The sequence below is a fragment of the Toxorhynchites rutilus genome, chromosome 3 (genome assembly GCF_029784135.1).
Source record: "Toxorhynchites rutilus septentrionalis strain SRP chromosome 3, ASM2978413v1, whole genome shotgun sequence".
NCBI classification, from domain to species: domain Eukaryota; kingdom Metazoa; phylum Arthropoda; class Insecta; order Diptera; family Culicidae; genus Toxorhynchites; species Toxorhynchites rutilus.
The window spans coordinates 97,908,264-97,927,316 of NC_073746.1; the positions used below are offsets into that span (position 1 = coordinate 97,908,264).

Here is a 19,053-nt window from a genome sequence, read left to right on the forward strand (position 1 = left end):
AAAAATAACTCAACAACACTCTGTGTTGAGTGTGTTGTGAACACTTTTAAAATGCCCAAAAAAAGGCTATATTCTGGAGAAAGTCTAAATTATGAATGGATCAATATGATGACAGTAAAATCAAGCAATGATAAATGCAATATCTACTTAAGAATTCAAATGTTTTCATTCAAAAACTGTGATTTCTAAAACCGGATAAACAATGATCTTTTTTTGGACAAACCATGATCAGAGGTGGTAAAACCATGATCATAATTTCTCTTTAAGGAAAATCGTTAAAAAACATAAAAATTTGAATAATTTCAATGCCTTATGATAGTATTAGCAACTAGAGACTTGGGGCTTTTCAACAAACCCAAACTCATATCGATTATGTGTGATTTTCATGAAGAAAAATGGTTTGCATTTACTAGTTGCGTAAAAACACCCCAAATCGGACAAACCAAGATCATTTACCCAACTACCAACAGTAGTAGGGTCGATTGGTTTGTGGGGAGTTCTCTTGGTTACCTTTTCAGGTTTCCCAAACATAAATATTTACGAGGTCACGAGTTCAATTCTCACTCCCAACATTCTGGAAGTATGGAAGTGACGAACCACCCAAAAGTGTTGAAGCGAATGCAGGAGGAGAGGAGTTCATCTATCCGATTAGTTTTATAGAAGTTCTCTCGGTTACCTTCTCAATTTTCTCACAGTTAACTCTCGGCCGTCACGATTGGATTTCGATAAAAAGTACGTGCGATGAATAACAGAATTTATAGCCGGTCCAACTGATTGTATACGGTTTCCTTCTCTTCGTTTCGTCGTTAACTCAGTGAATCCTGGTTCTTGCCTCTCCCCACTAACAACAATGCCCTCCATGCTAATCACAAGGAAACCACGATACAGAGGCGAACCTTTCTGACTACGAATATCATACTAACATTTCTTCCCTTCCCCAGGTGTCCGTAAGGGCGTGGTCGACGTCGTTATTGATTATTTAAACCCCGAATCACCTGTACTTGCACAATGAGATAGTTCGCTACCCCCAAGCGTCATTCTGTACGTTTGTTCTTCGTGCAAATTTTCTGATTCAGGTCAATCACGGGGAGCAGCTACGAAGTGTACAGTCTTTCCAAGGTAAAGCTGGAAATGTCAATATTTACTGACATAATTCATGGCTTTAGACAATAAATCGAAGATTGTACAAAATAATTCATATTCGGTTCAATTTATTCAATTTTTAAAAATGTCAAAAGTATCCTGGATGAATATTTGGCTCTCCAGGAACATTAGGGGTTTCTTGGCATAGTTCTTTGTTCGACCGAAACACGTCTCCTCCGTCCGAGGGGGGTGTTCGAAGAAATGGAATGAGTGTTTTCTTCCAACCCTTTCTCGGGTATACTTCCTGGTTGATGACCAAACCGCTTAGTTTGAACCACGGTATAAATTTCCTTTTCAGATATTGCGATGTACTACATAACGTTCGATTCAAAATTGTGTCACCTTTGGAAAAGTAGTATATTTATCTATAGTGTAGAATCGATCGATTGTGCTCCCGTGGCCGAGTGGTTAGCGTCATAACTAACATGACGGGTGTTCGGGTTCGATTCCCGTTCTGGTCGGGGGAATTTTTCGTCAAAGAAATTTCCTCCGACATGCACTGTGATCACGCGTATTCAAGAGCTTGCCACTCCGAATGCATTCAAGGCGTGTTATTTAGCATAGAAATCTCAACTAAGTATTAATAAAAATGACGCAAGTAATACTACGTTGAGACGGCGAAGTTCCTCTAGGAACGTTAGTGCCATTGAAGAAGAAGAAGAAGAATCGATCGTTTCCGGGTATCTTGGACTTATTTATTTATTTATATAAATAAATATATATATATATATATATATATATATATATATATATATATATAAACATTTATAATAAATAAATAAACTTGCACTGTTCTCTTTTTTCGCCTGCTTTACCATGGCTCGGATGGTTGTGTTAATTGCAATGCCAGATGTGAAATATTCGACAGCTCGAAGGTAAACATAAAACACAAAACGAGCGAGAATAAGCGACCTTTGTTGTTTCTGAGAATTTTCTTCAGAGGAGATGCAATACTTATACGCTAGCGCCAGCTTACTTACTATGCAAGGGCGGAATTCACTTCGCAAATATTCTCTTATCGCTATCCCCCTTCGTTGTTTCTATTCTAGCGGCTGCATAAGTTGCCCGTCATTGACAGCTCTGTTCGGGAAAGCACACAAATGGACAGAACAAATGTATGGGGGAATGTGGATGCTTCCAATTTTCATCAATTTAAACCATATACAGACAGTCTTCCGAAAAACACTTACACATGTCCACGCGATGTGAAAATTCCATGTTTTTGTTTGAATTCGAACATGATTCTCGCTAGTGTTGAGTGTCTATCCCCAACACGAACAATGATACACAAACATAGACATGTGAAAACAAACACGATGTTTATAATTCAAGAACATCATGTACAAACATATCACCCGATGTCGCAGTATTCATTGCTTTCGTTTCGTTTCTTTTCATACACGGAAAGAAATTATTCATCCCAAAACATTTCTTCGTAGAATACTTTTTCACAGAAACGAACTTGAAATTTAGTTTGCATTTCAAAAATTGCACGAACTAAGAGGCTATAAGTTCATGCACCAAAATATATATTTTTATTAAGGCTCATATGGCGTTAGCCTAACGGGGCCGGGAGTTCAATATTTTGACAATGTTTGCTTACAACTATGTTAGTAATATGTAACCGATTACTCGCGGTTGGCTCGAGGTTAGTATTACAAGTGTTCTCATAATTGGGATGTTGCAGTCTTCAGTGCTCTTCACGTGTGCCCGACATGGGATACTTCCTATTGGGATGCAGCTGACCGTTAATCAGCAACGACCCCCTAGTCTGCACCCCATATATAGCGTGGTGCGTCTTTTTCTACTCGAGGAATCCAGGATAGAATGATCACTACCCACAATTCGTTTTGCCTGCCAAGATCGGGTCGATGAAATGTCAACAATCGACCTCAAATGCTGCCACCTTGCAATCGAGTTATCGACCTTTCATATGCATTCATCGAACAACTTGACGCCACTTTTTCGCCAACATGTGCAAGGCGTCGACCTGCTTGCAGCGCTGCTTTCAGCACTGCTTGCTGCTTGTTTGTATTGGTTTGTTATTGAAAATGAAAAGGAAATACATTGATCGATTTTAAACATATTTATTATTATTCAAATCCGACTGAGTACATTGATGAATACCTCCTTGCCCTTGATGACACAGATATGTGGCTGAGGAGGATTCTTCAATGTGCGTGAAGCACGGGGTCTCCGATGGGGAAAATTGCTCGAAATACTATCGATGGCCAGGTCCTGCTGCGGTTGCTGTTGATGCTGTTCCCCGGAATAGCACCCTGGACTTAGAGGATACTGCTGCGGGAAAGCTGATGCTGTTGGCTGGTGTGACAGAAGTGGAAATAAGCAATGTGGTGATGAGGGAAATCATCTTTCTCATTCGCCGATTGATTGAGTCGGATGTATTCATAGCTGAAACAAAATAAAATGATTAGTAAGTGAAAAGCAGAAATGAATTCCCTACTCACCAGTTGTATGATCCGGATAAAAATGCGAACATTAAAATATCATGCGATTACGTTCGCTTACCTCGCCTATTTTCATTCTACTCTACAACGGAATCAGTGCATTCGGGTTCCTCCGGGTGGTAATTCAGCTGAGCAAGTTGATAAATACCTCCTTGTCGTTTAGTTTTCGTGTCTGAAGAGGATTTTTGAATGTGCGCGAAGCACGGAACCTCTAATGGGGAAAGTTCTTCGCAATACCATACCATGGTCAAATTCTGCTGCTGCTGCTGTTAATGCTGTCCCCCGGCATTGCCAACAGGGGTTGGAGGTTACTGCTGCAGGAAAATGGATGTTGTTGGCTGCTGTGATAGAAGTGGAAATCCGCACTGTGGTGATGGGAGAAATCATCTTTCTCACTTACCGATTGATGGAAGCAAACGAGTCGAATGTATTCATAGCTGATAAGACAAGATAAAATAATTAATAATTAAAAAGCCGAAATATATTTCATACTCACCAGTTGTATGATCCATTTGTTTTTGTTTGAGATGACAGTTTAGCGGAGTGGAAAAAGGAACCACCAGTGATGCCATTTGGTTTGTTTAATTATTCAGTATTTTCGACTAACGAACTATCCGCGTTGACGATATTGGGGAATAGGCATGACAGTATGGATTTGCAGAAGGAATGAATACACTTTTAAAATGAAAATTATGAATGAACATGATTTTTCCTTAATCAAATTAGTACTCTATGTAAGTGAAAATCATCATTGCCTGCAAGTGGTGAAAAAACGTCATAAAAAAATATGTTTTGAAATAATTTTATATTATAATGACAAGTTTTTTTGAGAAAATCTGAACATCTATAGAAAATAATTCAAATTAGGGTCATGACAACGTACTTTAAGTAGAAAAAATTATGCCAAGAAAAAAATTTCATACAAATTTTAGCAAATATAAACTGATTCGGGCCGACTAATATGATAGAGAATAGTTTGCCTCATACAAACTAATGCCGTATCTAGATGTCGATACCTAATCGTCGTCATCGTGAATAGGTAACAGCGTTACGGTCGTTGTTAGGTCGATGTTTTTTTCGTCGATTGGATTGTGGGTAGCCGGCGCAATCATCAGCTCGTGTAGAGTTGTCATGAGCGGTACAACCTTTGGCTCTTGTTGAATCATCAGTGGACTGCACAATCTTCGGCCCGTGTGTGTGGCATATAAAACGCTATTGTGAATGGAGCTTAACTATGCTAGTACCATCATCCACCGTTGCAAGCGGAGTAGTACAAAGCCGTTAAACGAGTAACGCCTCAACTCACACACACGACCCGAGCATCTCCCCACCAACCATTCACCCACTCTTTTACGGTGTCTCGTCGAGGTAAGTCGCACACCGTGTATCTGTAAAGAGTGTGTGTATGTATTGCCGCGACTAAGTAAAAGTTTATAGATCGTTCATGCACATTTTGCAAGTCTGATTAAATAATCCTTGGTTCCGTTCAAAGAAAACATTCTCTGAATAGAAAGAAGTTTTCTATTTTTTTTTTGCGTGCATGTTGGCAATTAAAGTCTGGGGAGCCGACTGCATAGCGGTCGACGTCGTACAAATGCTGACCAAAAAAATAAATACCCAAAAATTAGTTTTAGATGCAACCTTCAGCGGCACACAGCAGAACCAGCAGAGAAATTTCAGCGGCTAAAACACACCATTAATTTCTCGATGTTACCACAAACTGAAGGAAGGAAAAAACTAAAAGCTACACTTACACTGCACTACATATGCTATGTGTGCATGCGATTGCATCATCATTTCTTCTCCTCTTCTTCGCTCGTTTTATAGCTCGGGTCGTGATCGTCGCGAACAAGCAGTATTGGCCATTTGTATTCAAAGATCCAGCCAAAATTGTTGCTCCCGTGGTCGAGTGGTTAGCGTCACGCCTAACATGTCACTGCTGAATAATTCAATTTTAGTACTTGTTCAAATAGCTAATAATAGCGAATGCTACATGAATATAAATGCGTGCACTAAATAATTATATTAATTGTAAAAAACTCTGATATCAATCGACGTTTATTTTGTTCAGAACAGATAAAGAGGTTTATTTTATTTGCCCAATATTTTAAACGAATCAACCATTGTCATGATAGGAAAGCATTTTTTTCCATGTCAACATACCAAAACACCACGCGTTGAATGGTGGTGGTGTGGTGTCCGATTCGCTTCTTCTACTCTACGCACTGCCGGTGCTTGGGGTGAAAATGCAAGAGAAACTGTACGCCATGTTCGAACAATGTGATGAATGTGAAACATTGGGATTAAACATCGTATGTCCAAACATACCACGAATACAAACATGTCACATTTTCTAACATAGGTACGAAAAAATCATGTTTGTACTCAAACACAAAACTGTGAACAGCAGCGTGGACATGTTTATTCCGGACGCAGTGTTTTTTGTGAAACATGGAAGACTGTATACAGACTATGGGATTGTAATGTATAGCATATAAAACAAATCTTGAAAATTTCTGATTCGATTGGTATACAAATCGTTAAAATCCTTTCGCAGCAAAAATAGTTATTAACGTTAACTTTATTTCATTAAAACGTGACAAATCAAAAAAATTGTAAGACGTAGTCCTACGCCGAAAAAAAATAAAAATAGAAAAATTAGCGAGCGGGATGATTTAAAATTACAAATTCCCGGTATATATTTGACAGAATGTATACTCCAAGCCCATATGTATGAATGTTCCGCGTCGCCGTTGTAGGCGTATCTCGTGATCACAGCTGTTTTGCTGATCTTTCTTGCCTGTCTTCAGATGAGCCAGGTTTAAGAGTGTAATTGGCTTTTCCTGATACAAAGCTGACGTCCTCTGAGAAGATGTCCGTTGGGAAAACATTGCTTCTAGCTGATCCATACGTAAGTGATCTGTTGACGTATCTACATTCAACAAGTGAATTAAGTGTTTTGATTTTTTTTTTTTGCTTCTTGAAGCCTCGAAGCCTCTTCCATCTTACGTGATGTCAATATTGCAGCAGTTTCTTCTGTATATGAGAGGATCTGTTAATAGGCACTTCAACATCTGGTGCACAGCTTTGCCGCTGCAGCGGAAATTAGCTGGAAAAACAGCATCTAATTTCAAGTTTCCCACTGCCAGACCCACCTCGATTGAACGTACGGATGTCTGATGTGATCTGAGAGCAAAGTGCGTGTGTCTGGCTGATTGTATGCTTCGTATCATTACGGATCGGTCCAGTCGGGACGCGGGGGAATTTGTAATTTTTGCTCCAGTTTAGCGAAAAAAAAGTGAAGCGAATCAATTAATTACCATTTGACAGTTATAAATTTTATCATTTTATTATTATTTTATAGTGTGGCAAATGCGACAAACAGCGAAGGTTGATCGTTTCCTTGTTGGCCTGCCACACGTCTTCGGGTGGGTACGGAGATATGTTTTGGTTCATTTTGCCGGCATGAAAGGTGGAAGAGCGGTCGCAAAGTTAATGCAATAAACAGTGCAGAGCAAGTGAATTCATAACCCAAGATGACATATGTATGGATTCACAGCATATACAGTTGCAGATGTTTTTTAACGTAGGACTACGTCTTACATTAAGGGTGCCAAATCAGAAAACAGGTCACGTTCTAGTTCTTAAGAAAATTCTAGTCATTAAGAACTTCCACCCACCAACGTCTAAGGAAGAAGTTCGCAAGTTACACCTACAAAATGAGGATTGTTTAGATTTTTAAAATGTACGATTAAAAGAAATGCGTCAAGATTGAATCGACCAAATTTCGATCATAACACCCATTGCTCGATTTTTTCGAACTTTTTCTCGAGGGCCACTTGTCACCGATGCAATAAACCATTTGTCAACGGTACAATAAACTGTTGCCATGTTGGGATGTTCTATTCAAAAAATTTACATGAAGACGCAACAAACAATTGAAAGCAATTGAAATGGTATTCACGTGGCACGAGAGGTTCAAAGACGTCACACCCCGCTCTCTTTCAGGTCATTCCTGATGATTCAACACGATTTAAACAGTGCAGGCTGCTTCTACAAGGTCCTTTGATAGCCTTGAGAATAAATGGAACAGCACTGGTAATACACCATTGATGTCCCAGGGTCATAATTCTTTTAGTTCAGTGTTGATGAACGCTTTTGTGCTGAGATCAGTCTTGAAACATTGTATTTACATCAACCAGCAATTAGATTACGTGAACTGATGATTATAACAACATTCATGGCCGTCGCTGTAGTCACTCCGAGCACTTGTCCTCACACTGGGAAGGAAATAAGTCGGCGATAGTTGGCGATTTCCGATCCCGAAACACACGCCTGATGCCTACACACGTCCAATAACACCAACCACACAGCATACATAGGACCCGCGCGTCCAGGTGATATGTAAATTTTGTCCACTGCGAGCAGCAGCAGTCTCATAATAATCACCTATAAGTTTCCTTCTTATCACACCGCGTCCATGCGCACCAACCCCGCGTGGCTGGTTCCGAAGATATGAATGTGTTGGCAATATATTCGTACTCCTTACGGTGGAGGTGGTGGCCCAGCGGTCATCCTGTTCTTGCACTGGACGCGACCGAGAACGAACGAACCACCAAACGGATGGCTGATACTAGTGATATGCTGAGCTGGTGGAAGCGCATCTGCTTGGTTTCCTGCTGGCGACGGCTGCGACGTTTAGGCACGTTGTTGTTGATTAAATGCAACCATACAACTCAAGTTTTGCAATTTGTGCGCCTCCGGATGAACCTGGCGCGGAAAATGAGGCATGAAGCATGTGCCTGCGGTAGAAGCGGACGAATGCTTCGGCAGATATCATGCTCACAATTCGAAAAGAACGGGAAAATGAGAAAGAGGATGGCACTAATTATTTTCCAATGACACATTAATGTCAAAGCTGTTGTTTATTGTTGGAGGCTCTCCAGCGACTCGCAGGTTAGGTAAGGCTTTGTGAATCGGAGAACGAAGATAGCGCGAAGAACAGGTTAACAAGTGCAAGATATGTCTTCATATCGCTTCATGTCACAATAAATCTGCAATTGGAATCAATAATATACTGTGACTAACTAATTCGATATGTCTAGAAAGGATTCTAGAACAGCCTTATAATTCAAAATTGATGGTTTATTGTTAATCACTGCTAACGGATCGATCAATCGCATATGATTCAAGTGAACCACTCACTCAGGGTGCCGTCTCAAAATCCGAAATAATATTCCCTGATATTCCCTGATTTTGCAGTAATTTGCACTAAGATTCCAGACGAAGACAACTGGAAAATGTAATTATCTTCAATTATCTTTGGCAAAGAAAGTCGATTTTATTCTTTGTCGTCATAATCCCATTTGTTTGAGTCAAATTTCCCACGTCAAACCATGAGGAACGGCCTCAAACCATAGAATTTCCATAGCTTGTTGAACTTGCCTGTTCAAAGTGTGTATTGATTGATTTATATGCTCAAGATTTTCTATGCTGGCTACAAAAAAGCGACCATCATAGCAACCCCTTGGAAGAGCCCCCCTCAACGTTGGCGTTTCCATGCGAGACAGCAGATCATTTTGTCGGGGAAGGTTCTTATGATAGTTCGAGACCCCTCCCCACTCTCTAAGGGAGACTACCATACAAATGAAACACAAATTTCTACATCACTCGCAGTGACGTAGTGAGGGTAGACAGCGCTCCCGGCAAACTATGGAAATGGCGCCCAAAAAAAATACCACCTCATACGATTTTTTCAATAACTTTGAGTTTCTGATATTTCAAGAAAGCTACTCCTTTTTACCAAATTTCACTTTGAGCAATTTATCTGTATCTGTAAGGTTGGGAAAAATCATTACCAGCTTCGCTCATTCTCTAGTCAAATCTTTGCCTTGAATGCTTTAACTGAAACATAATGATCTTTAATTGCATTTAAATCAAGATCTGCTAACGATTCATTTTCGATCGAAAAAAATGCCATGTCATTGAGTCGGTCTTGGTTCATTTTAGAACGCAGATAATTTTCAATCAATTTACGATTGCTGAAACTGTGCATCTGCGGTCTGTGCCATTTTTTATTTAGTGTAAAGCAGACTAGCAAGCTCTTTCATTCCAGCACAAAAAATGCTCAAATATTGCCTTTCAATAACACAGACATTATTTAGAAGTACGCGTTCTTATAATGCAGCTCAGGAAATAAAGTATGTTTCAGTTAGAATTTGGTCGCCTATTTTTATTCACTTCAGCGCCCCTAGTTGTCACATCGAGAAACTATTAACAGCGTTTTGATCCGGGTGGTTTGTTTATTCATTAGTACAGAATTCGTAAAGATTGAAGGATACATCCAAAAGTTATCGACGATGGAACGCGAAAGGCGAAAAAAAAATTCGCGCAATCACATTGAGAACCCGAAGTGGTCCGGAGGAAAGATTGCAAAATCGAATTTCCAAAATCGACTTTAAATACCGTACTCAAACGTTACCGGGAGACGTCGAACACCGATGAAAACTTGAACAAAGTGAAAGAAATGGTACTTGAAAATCGTCATACCAGCTTAAGAGAGAATTTGGCATTGCATATGGAACGGCAAAGCATGTTGTTTGGGTATGAGGCGCGTGAAAGCCAGGCTCGTTCCGAAGGACCTGAATTTCGTGCAAAAAACACCATCAACAGACAGTTGCTGAAGAGATGATTTCACAAGCCCAAAGTGATCCAACCTTCGTGAAACGGATAATTACGGGCGACGAGAAATGGGTCTATGAATTAGACATAGAAACAAACAAGGATCGTCCGAGTAGCGTTTCGAAGACGAGAAAAAACCGTGTCCAACCACTCAAAAGTGAAAGTGATGCAGACTGTTTTCTCCGATTGTCAACACATAGTGCACTATGAGTACCTTCCACCGGCCTAGACAGTCAACAAAGAATATTATTTATCCGTTTTGAAGCGTTTGAGCTGTTTGTTTTCCTAGTTGAAGTTGCCACTTCGTGGAAAATGATTTCAGTCTATCGATGAGATCGAAGAGAAAGTTACGAGGGAACTAAAAACCGTCCTTTCGTTGGCCTACCAGGGATTCATGGAGGACTGGGTCAAACGTTGACACATGTGTGTTGCTTCAGATTAATCGTATTTTGAAAGAGATAAAATAAATTTGCCTGAAATTTAACTCTATTTTGTTTCATTTAAAAAATCCTGGTACTTTCTGATCATAGAGTACGTAAAAATTAATTTTTAGACAAAAAGTCGGTAACAAATTTTACCCTGTCAAGCGTAGGTTAGGTTCAAATTTGTTTAAAACGTCGTACGGCCATTCACGGCGCCCCTCTGTATTAGCTCCATGCATTTGTTTTGCATTGCATGGAGAGGCGCCCATGCAATGCAAAAAAAAATGCGTAGCGAATAATCAAAAGGGTTGATGTAATGTGGTGTTGGGTGTTTCAATTTTGCGAAAATCAGAGAGAGGTTATTGGTTTTATTAATGTATGAACAGAAGCAACTACTCATGATGGATGGTTTTTCCTCAATTGAAACTTTTTTTGCTTGCCGCCCGCACACTACGCCACTGAACACACGAGAATTAAACAAGCAAATGAAACGAAATTTGGCATGTGGAGGTCTCAGGGTGCAATAAATGATTCTATGGTAGTTAGATACTCCTCCCTCTCTCTTAGGGGGGCTTCTATACGAATGAAACACTAATTTCTGCATTACTCGAGAATTAATCAAGCAAATGGAACCAAATTAGGCATTCGGAGGTTTTATGGGGCAAGAAACATTTCTATGGTGCTCCTCCCACCTTACGAAGGGGGGGGGGGGTGTTAGGGGTGTTGGCTGACATAGAAATGAAACACAAATTTCTGCATAACTCGAGAATTAATCAAGCAATTGAAACGAAATTAGGCATGTGGAGGTTTTAGGGTGTAATAAATTATTCTATGGTGGTTAGATACTCCTCCCCCTCTCTTAAGGGAGCCGCTATACAAATGAAACACAAATTTCTGCATTACTCGAGAATTAATCAAGCAAATGGAACCAAATTAGGCATTCGGAGGTTTTATGGGGCAAGAAACATTTCTAAGGTGGCTCAACACTCCTCCCACCTTTCGAAAAGGAGGGGTGCTGCCATAGAAATGAAACACAAATTTCTGCATGACTCGAGAACTAATCAAGCCAATGGAACCAAATGTGGGATATGGAGGTTTTAGGGAGTAATAAATGTTTTATGGTGGTTTGAAACTCCTTTCCCCTCTCTAAAGAGGAGGGGAGGGTGTTGAACAACTCGACAACTAAATATTAGGCGATCTGCTTAAGGGTTCCAAATTACTCCCACTTACCCTACCAAAATCATGATGAATCAGGATCATTTCTGGAAAATCAGGCTAAATTGAGTGTTTGTCAGGATACCAGGGAACGTTACAAAAAGTCTGGGAAATCCTGAAAAATCAGGAAGGTTGGCATCTCTGGAGCCAAGTCTGCTGGGACTCCACTGATACGCCAAAAGCCGTCCATATATTCGAAAGATTTTCGATTCGTTTTCCAAAACGGATGATTCAATGTTTCAAAAATATCAGAACCAATGATGACAGGGTCATCAGGGGTTGTGGGGATCCGATACCTTTTACTTTCACGCTGTTCCTCCTTCTGAGGGCTAACTTCGCTGGCAGGAGATGCAACTACATGCACTGAAGTGAATGTACACAGAAAACTTGGCTAGTTAAGTACACTTTTTGTATCATTAACATTCCAAAACTCGAATAATTGAAGGTCTGATCAAATTGTATACAGTAGTAATCAAAATTGTAAAAATAACACGAGTTATTTCCCTGGTTGGTGATGAAATTCCCGTTGTTTGAATTCCTAGCTATTCAAGGTTTTCCCAGGTAGTCGACACCCTCTCACAGTATTTACGTAAAGTGAGAAAGACTTGTTACCGCGACAAGTAACGAAAATGAATTATTCAAATTGTTTTATCGATACTTCACGATATATCGATCACTACATCAATTAATTTCAATTAATTTCTTCCAACCTAATATTGAGTCATTTCAATAGCAGGGGAACCGCGGGTAATACGGACAGTGGGGATAAAATGGACAGGTGTTTGATTTGTATAGTTATATTTTGAATTTCAGATTTCTGTTAATGAGAACACCTTCTACATGTTATTCTATAATACACTCGACAAAAAAATTAGAGGAACAGAATGCGAAGTCGGAAATTTCAAGTGATTTTGACATATATAATATTGTAAGGAGTGATGATACTCACACATATTTATACCCATGTCCACACATACACGCACTCCACACCCACAAACTCATAAATACGAAAGTTACGAATCGTTCATTCTGAGAGTCGCGTATGATTTTACACTTCTGGTACGATTTGCGATTAAATGCTCCTCTAATGTACTCCAAACTTCGGCTAGAAAAAACGGCTGAACGTATCAATATGAAACGTTCACGGACGTTTAGGGAATACAGTAGGCTAAAAATTTGCCTGCAAACATTAGAACTAACTGCGATATTTGCAGAACTACAGCGGATTTTGTAAAACACTATAAAAATCCTATTTTTGGCACTTTTTTGAATCCGATGCAAAAAATTTAAATTATTAACAAATTATCCTTGTGCAGCATTTACTGGAGTTTTTGAAACTGCCTTTCGATTTGCGGTGCGATGGTTGTTTATTGAATTATTCATCATCAAAAACGAAGGGGTAATTCTTCATTGAACTGAAATATCTCTGTGTGAAAAAGTCCTACAGGAACGTTATTGGAACCAAAAAAAATATGTACGAAAAATATTCTAAAACCTAAAAGCTACCTAAAAGTTGTAGCTTCAAAATGATGCACCTCCCATCGATATGCGTTGATCTTTTACAAAGATACAGCATGTCAAAAATCACTTAAAATATCCGACTTTGCATTCTGTTCCTCTAATTCTTTGGGGAGTGTATTTAAGCCACCCTATGGCAATGAATACTGTTCAAAAGTGGAAAAGGGAAGCAAAAACCGAAAATCATACATGATTCCGCGTGTGAATGTCATTTTAGCTGCTTCGATATTAAGCATTTTGAATGTTTTAATATCAAAATTCAATTCGCTAATGGTTATATTTCGGTTTGTGAGTTAACAGAGAAGTGATATTAGGTATGCACGGAAAAGTAAATTCATTTTTGAGTGGAAAATTTAAATTATTGAAATAATTGTACTGGTGGGGTAAAACGGACAGTTGCCAGTGGGAGTGAGATGGACTGTGGAAAGTCTGCTTAATCTATTCCTAAGGAATGCCCTGCCTCTATAAATGGAAATTAAATCGCCAAATGTGTACTGTTTAGAAGCTGACTAGAACCAAAAGCAAAATAGTTGAGGGCCTGTCCGTTTATACTGCTGAAAAGCACGATATCACTTCTAGGTGGATTAATTCGATTTATTTCATAATTTAACGGACATTCGTGTTGATAAATAAAATTATTCCTCTCACGATCAAAAAACCTCTACGTATTACAAACCTGTCCGTATTACAAACTTGTCCATATTATCCCCACTATATGTCGCATCGAAAAAAATGTTGTACTTTTCGGTCTGTTTTAATCTCAGTAAAAAACATTGAAAAACACTTTTTTGTAAAATATTTGGCCAATTAGGTAGAAAAACAGTATAATGAATTGCAAGAAACTGCATCAAAGTTTTGGGAAGCAAGAGTTTCCAAAGAAATAATTAAAGTTCTTCTTAACATGTCCGTTTTACCCCCACCTCCCCTAACAGTAGTTTTTTACTAGATTGTGTTGATGGTCGTATATCGGACCACACTAACCATATTTTGTCAAAAGAACGCGTGCCTGAAAGATAACATATCAGTTTCCATTTTTTGTGAACAAAGTTCGCTAATACACCAATCATGTCAAATGTTATATTGATTGAATTTCCGAGGAATAGCGTATTTTCGATGCCTTTTTAATACAGAAAAGATAAATGCGCAGCAGAAACATGTAGAAAAAGTAGGGAAGCGTACCAGACGGATGTTCATCTGAAAAAGCTATTTTCGATGTGAAACCTCGACAACAAAATTGAAACTAAACAAATCAAGAGTCAAATTTACAGACATCAAAATGGTCGATGAGCGATCAAAACTCTATTGGGAAGCACTGACAGTATATCCGTTTAAACCAAATTATCACAGCCCTAATCAAGGTTTCAGGAATGTTCTTGGAAGTCAATATTAATTCCCACATTAAAATGTATTAAAATGTTTACATGCCATTGACATTTATGAATGATACCATTCATACACACTGAGCAGCTTCGGATATGCATATGCGTTGCAACCATTGACAAGAAACATTGTTGGTGCTGCGACTTCACACTTCCCTTCCCAATGAAATAAATTCGTCTCGCATAATCTCATATCCTGTTCCGCCGCCACACCATGCGTCCAATCACCGCCGTACACTGAACAGCATGAAATGAGGCTCACTTTTTTCTGTCCAGTACAAGACAGCATGAGGGCAGATTTAAAATCGTGGGGGACTATTTTTGCGAAAAAAAAAAGAGGTGCATTTCGTCTGCGACTGAACCCACTGAGATCAAGAGCGGCTGCGGCATTCGGCGATCCGTCCGCGAGACTCCGTTGGTCCTCTTTTATCGGCCCCCGGTGTGGTGGTCAATCGGTGTGGGACAATTCTGTTGTGGGGGCCCGGTCGCTCGCGTTCACTTCGGTCCCATCCAAACGAATCCATTCATTTGGAAATAAAGTGCCAATTGCAGACCAAACCCAAACGTCTCGGAGATCACTTGGAATAAAAAGAAACCAACCTAATAATAATAATATTACCCGTAGGTATCTGCTCCCACACTCTTATCAACGACATGTGAAATGCACATAAATAATGTATCGCCTGTCAGAAAGTGGTCTGTCTGCTGTTTGTGGGATTTCAGCTATATGTGTTTTAGCACATTGGCACTTTGCTCTTTTCGGTTGGTCCATAAAACATTGCTTAAAGACTATTCAAGAGCTTACTTAATACTTGTGCTGAGACTCGTGTTTCTGCACTGCTTTGCGGAGTAAAATCGTGGGAGTGCAATGAAAAATACGTGTAACAGGTCCCACATGCAGTCTGGGACTGCAACATTTTGATAATTACTATAAATTATTGCTTTTCGTTCGGCGTTGTTATATCGCATTCTAAATAGTTGCTAGTGTGTTGCTGTTTTGTATGCATTGTCGGAATCGCAATATGAGTAACAAGAGAGATTTGGACAGAAATAAGACAAACCACTATCTCAGTATTTTCAGGGCCTATCTTCTGGTATCAGATAATGCTTTCTCAAGAACATATTTCAAGAGACGATTTGAGACATGGAAACATCGGCATATCCCATCGACTACATCTATCCAAATTCAGTTATGTATACTATGTAGAATTATCCACACTTACACACACACGAATCATTCATAAAATATTATTCATTATGTTTTTTTTAAGATTCATTCATGTTGCAGAAAAATTTAAAAAAATCTTCAGAAAAAAAACAGTTTGGATTCCAAAAAATAGTGACAAAATAAAGTGGCCACTGTTGAAATCGCTATATTTGTGATAAGTGTCCATCGTGTTTATATTTTTAGTATTCGCACTTGAAGATTTGGAAAAAAAACGGAGAACGCAGTTGTTTTGATTCCTTTTGTGCATCCGAAAATTGGTCGTTCGAGATTTCAATCGAAAGAGGCGGGTTTCTTGTGTAGCCCAAGTCGGATGAAGAGCAGCAGGTGCGTCACATCCAAGAGACGGTCTCATCAAGACGGGCCTGGAAAAGCATTTCTTTTTTCAGCAGTATAACGATCCAAAGCACACGACCATGGTAACAATATCATTCTTCCGGGCGTGTCGCATCAAACCACTTGAATGTCCCCTGCAAAGCCCGGATCTCAACTCTATTGAAAACCTGTGGGCAGTGCTGCGGGATAATTGGGTACTTTGATCCATTTGATTGAATAACCACACCTCCATTCAAGCCGCTTGTCTTACTGTTATTTGTGATTTACGTCTGTCCCTATCAATTGAATTAGTGACCGACACTCAATTGACATTCGACGATGCATTGGTATGCTTTCAAAGAAAAAAAAATTTATTGGCAAAGCGGACTCCCCCTGGCACATTGATTTTGAAGTCCGTGTTAGGGAAACACTATTTGGTGTGAACAAAAAAAACCCCTACTTGCATGTGTTTACAAAGCAGATTCCTTCAAATACATTAATTTTGAAGTCCGTGTTAGGGTAACACAGCTCGGTGGGAACAAAAATACCCCCTACTTGCATGTATATTTGCAAAGCGGATTCCCACAGGTACATTGATTTGAAGTCCGTGTTAGGGAAACACTATTTGGTGTGAACAAAAAAAACCCCTACTTGCATGTGTTTACAAAGCAGATTCCTTCAAATACATTAATTTTGAAGTCCGTGTTAGGGTAACACAGCTCGGTGGGAACAAAAATACCCCCTACTTGCATGTATATTTGCAAAGCGGATTCCCACAGGTACATTGATTTGAAGTCTGTGTTGGGGAAACCGTTAATCGGGCCAATTAAAACGAGGCAGTTAGGGCGTTTAGATAACGCTCAACATTTTACAGTTATTCAATTGTTTATCTAATTAAAAATAACCTTTTATTAAATGCGATAGATGTGTAGAAATATTCCCTATCAATTGATGCAAACATATTTCCGATCCAGTGAAAAATTATCGAGTTTTAAGCATTCGAAATCTTTCATTTTTTCCTGCATGTTCTGTATTTAGGTTTTCATTTTACCCCCCATATATTCAGGTTAAACGTAGTCCCATGTCAACAGAGGAACAACTGGCGAGAGTGAATTTTTAATTTCTTTTAAAGGGTGTGTCACATCAAATTGCATTACGGAAAAAACGCTGTAGAAATTCGCCCAGTAAACCGATCTTTTTGAAAATTTTAGACAGTAAAATAAAAACTATTAAACAACTTTTGGCATTTTCTTTTTATTCATACTTCGAGCCCAAGCCCGTATGCTCGCACCTTCCTCTTCCTTCTTCCGTCCATAAGGTTCTGTACAACGTCAGTTGTAGTTTTTTTTTGAACAGAAATCCATTTTCTCTTGAAGTCCGCCTCCGATTTGACAACTTTTGGGTTCTTCCGGAGGGCCTGCTTCATTATCGCCCAATATTTATCTATTGGGCGAAGCTCCGGCGCGTTGGGCGGGTTCATTTCCTTTGGCACGAAGATGACCCCGTTGGCTTCGTACCACTCCAACACGTCCTTTGAATAGTGGCACGAAGCGAGATCCGGCCAGAAGATGGTCGGGCCCTCGTGCTGCTTCAATAGTGGTAGTAAGCGCTTCTGTAGGCACTCCTTAAGGTAAACCTGCCCGTTTACCGTGCCGGTCATCACGAAGGGGGCGCTCCACTTTCCGCAAGAGCAGATCGCTTGCCACACCATGTACTTTTAGGCAAACTTGGATAGTTTCTGCTTGCGAATCTCCTCCGGAACGCTGAATTTGTCCTCTGCGGAGAATAACAACAGGCCCGGCAGCTGACGAAAGTCCGCTTTGACGTAGGTTTCGTCGTCCATTACCAGGCAATGCGGCTTCGTCAGCATTTCGGTGTACAGCTTCCGGGCTCGCGTCTTCCCCACCATGTTTTGCCTTTCGTCGCGGTTAGGAGCCTTCTGAACCTTGTATGTACGCAGACCCTCCCGCTGCTTGGTCCGCTGGACGAATGAACTTGACAAATTCAGCTTATTGGCGACATCCCGGACCGAACTTCTCGGATCACGTCTAAACTGCTTAACTACGCGCTTGTGATCTTTTTCACTGACGGAGCATCCATTTTTGCCGTTCTTCACCTTCCGGTCGATGGTTAGGTTCTCGAAGTATCGTTTTAGTACTCTGCTGACCGTGGATTGGACGATTCCCAGCATCTTACCGATGTTCCGATGTGACAACTCCGGATTCTCGAAATGAGTGAACAGGATTAATTCACGACGCTCTTTTTCGTTCGACGACATTTTTCCAAATTTACGAAAAATTGACAGTGACATTGACAGTGGCCAACGTGATCTTTACACTCTTATCTGATTATAAGCGAAAGCTGAAGATATAATTCCTAAAAATTAAATTTCTACAGCGTTTTTTCCGTGATGCAATTTGATGTGTCACACCCTTTATTCTTACGTTCCTCGCATTACTGTGGGAGTGTGGTGCTAACACATGAGCAAGGGGCATTATAGAATGCTCTCCCATCGCCTGCTCAGTGTATGCTTGATTAGCCACTTATATGACCGAAATATGACCACTTATATGACCGAAATCATACTTCAATGCGGAAAGCCGAGATTGTGAGAATGAATGATTTGTTTTCGTTCGTCCAAATGCGTTCATCGCATTCAAATGAGAAGGAATAGCGTTCGTTTGACA

The 19,053-nt window shown here is 39.8% G+C and overlaps 1 long non-coding RNA gene across 1 annotated transcript; it reads right to left on the minus strand.

The window, feature by feature from the left end:
- Positions 1–3,217: 3,217 nt before the first annotated feature.
- On the minus strand, positions 3,218–4,329 carry LOC129777471 (uncharacterized). Its single transcript, XR_008743245.1, has 3 exons — positions 4,108–4,329; positions 3,612–4,048; positions 3,218–3,555 (listed from the first exon to the last, which is right to left on the minus strand). It is a non-coding gene; the product is annotated as an uncharacterized LOC129777471 (long non-coding RNA).
- Between the last annotated feature and the right edge of the window lie 14,724 nt (positions 4,330–19,053).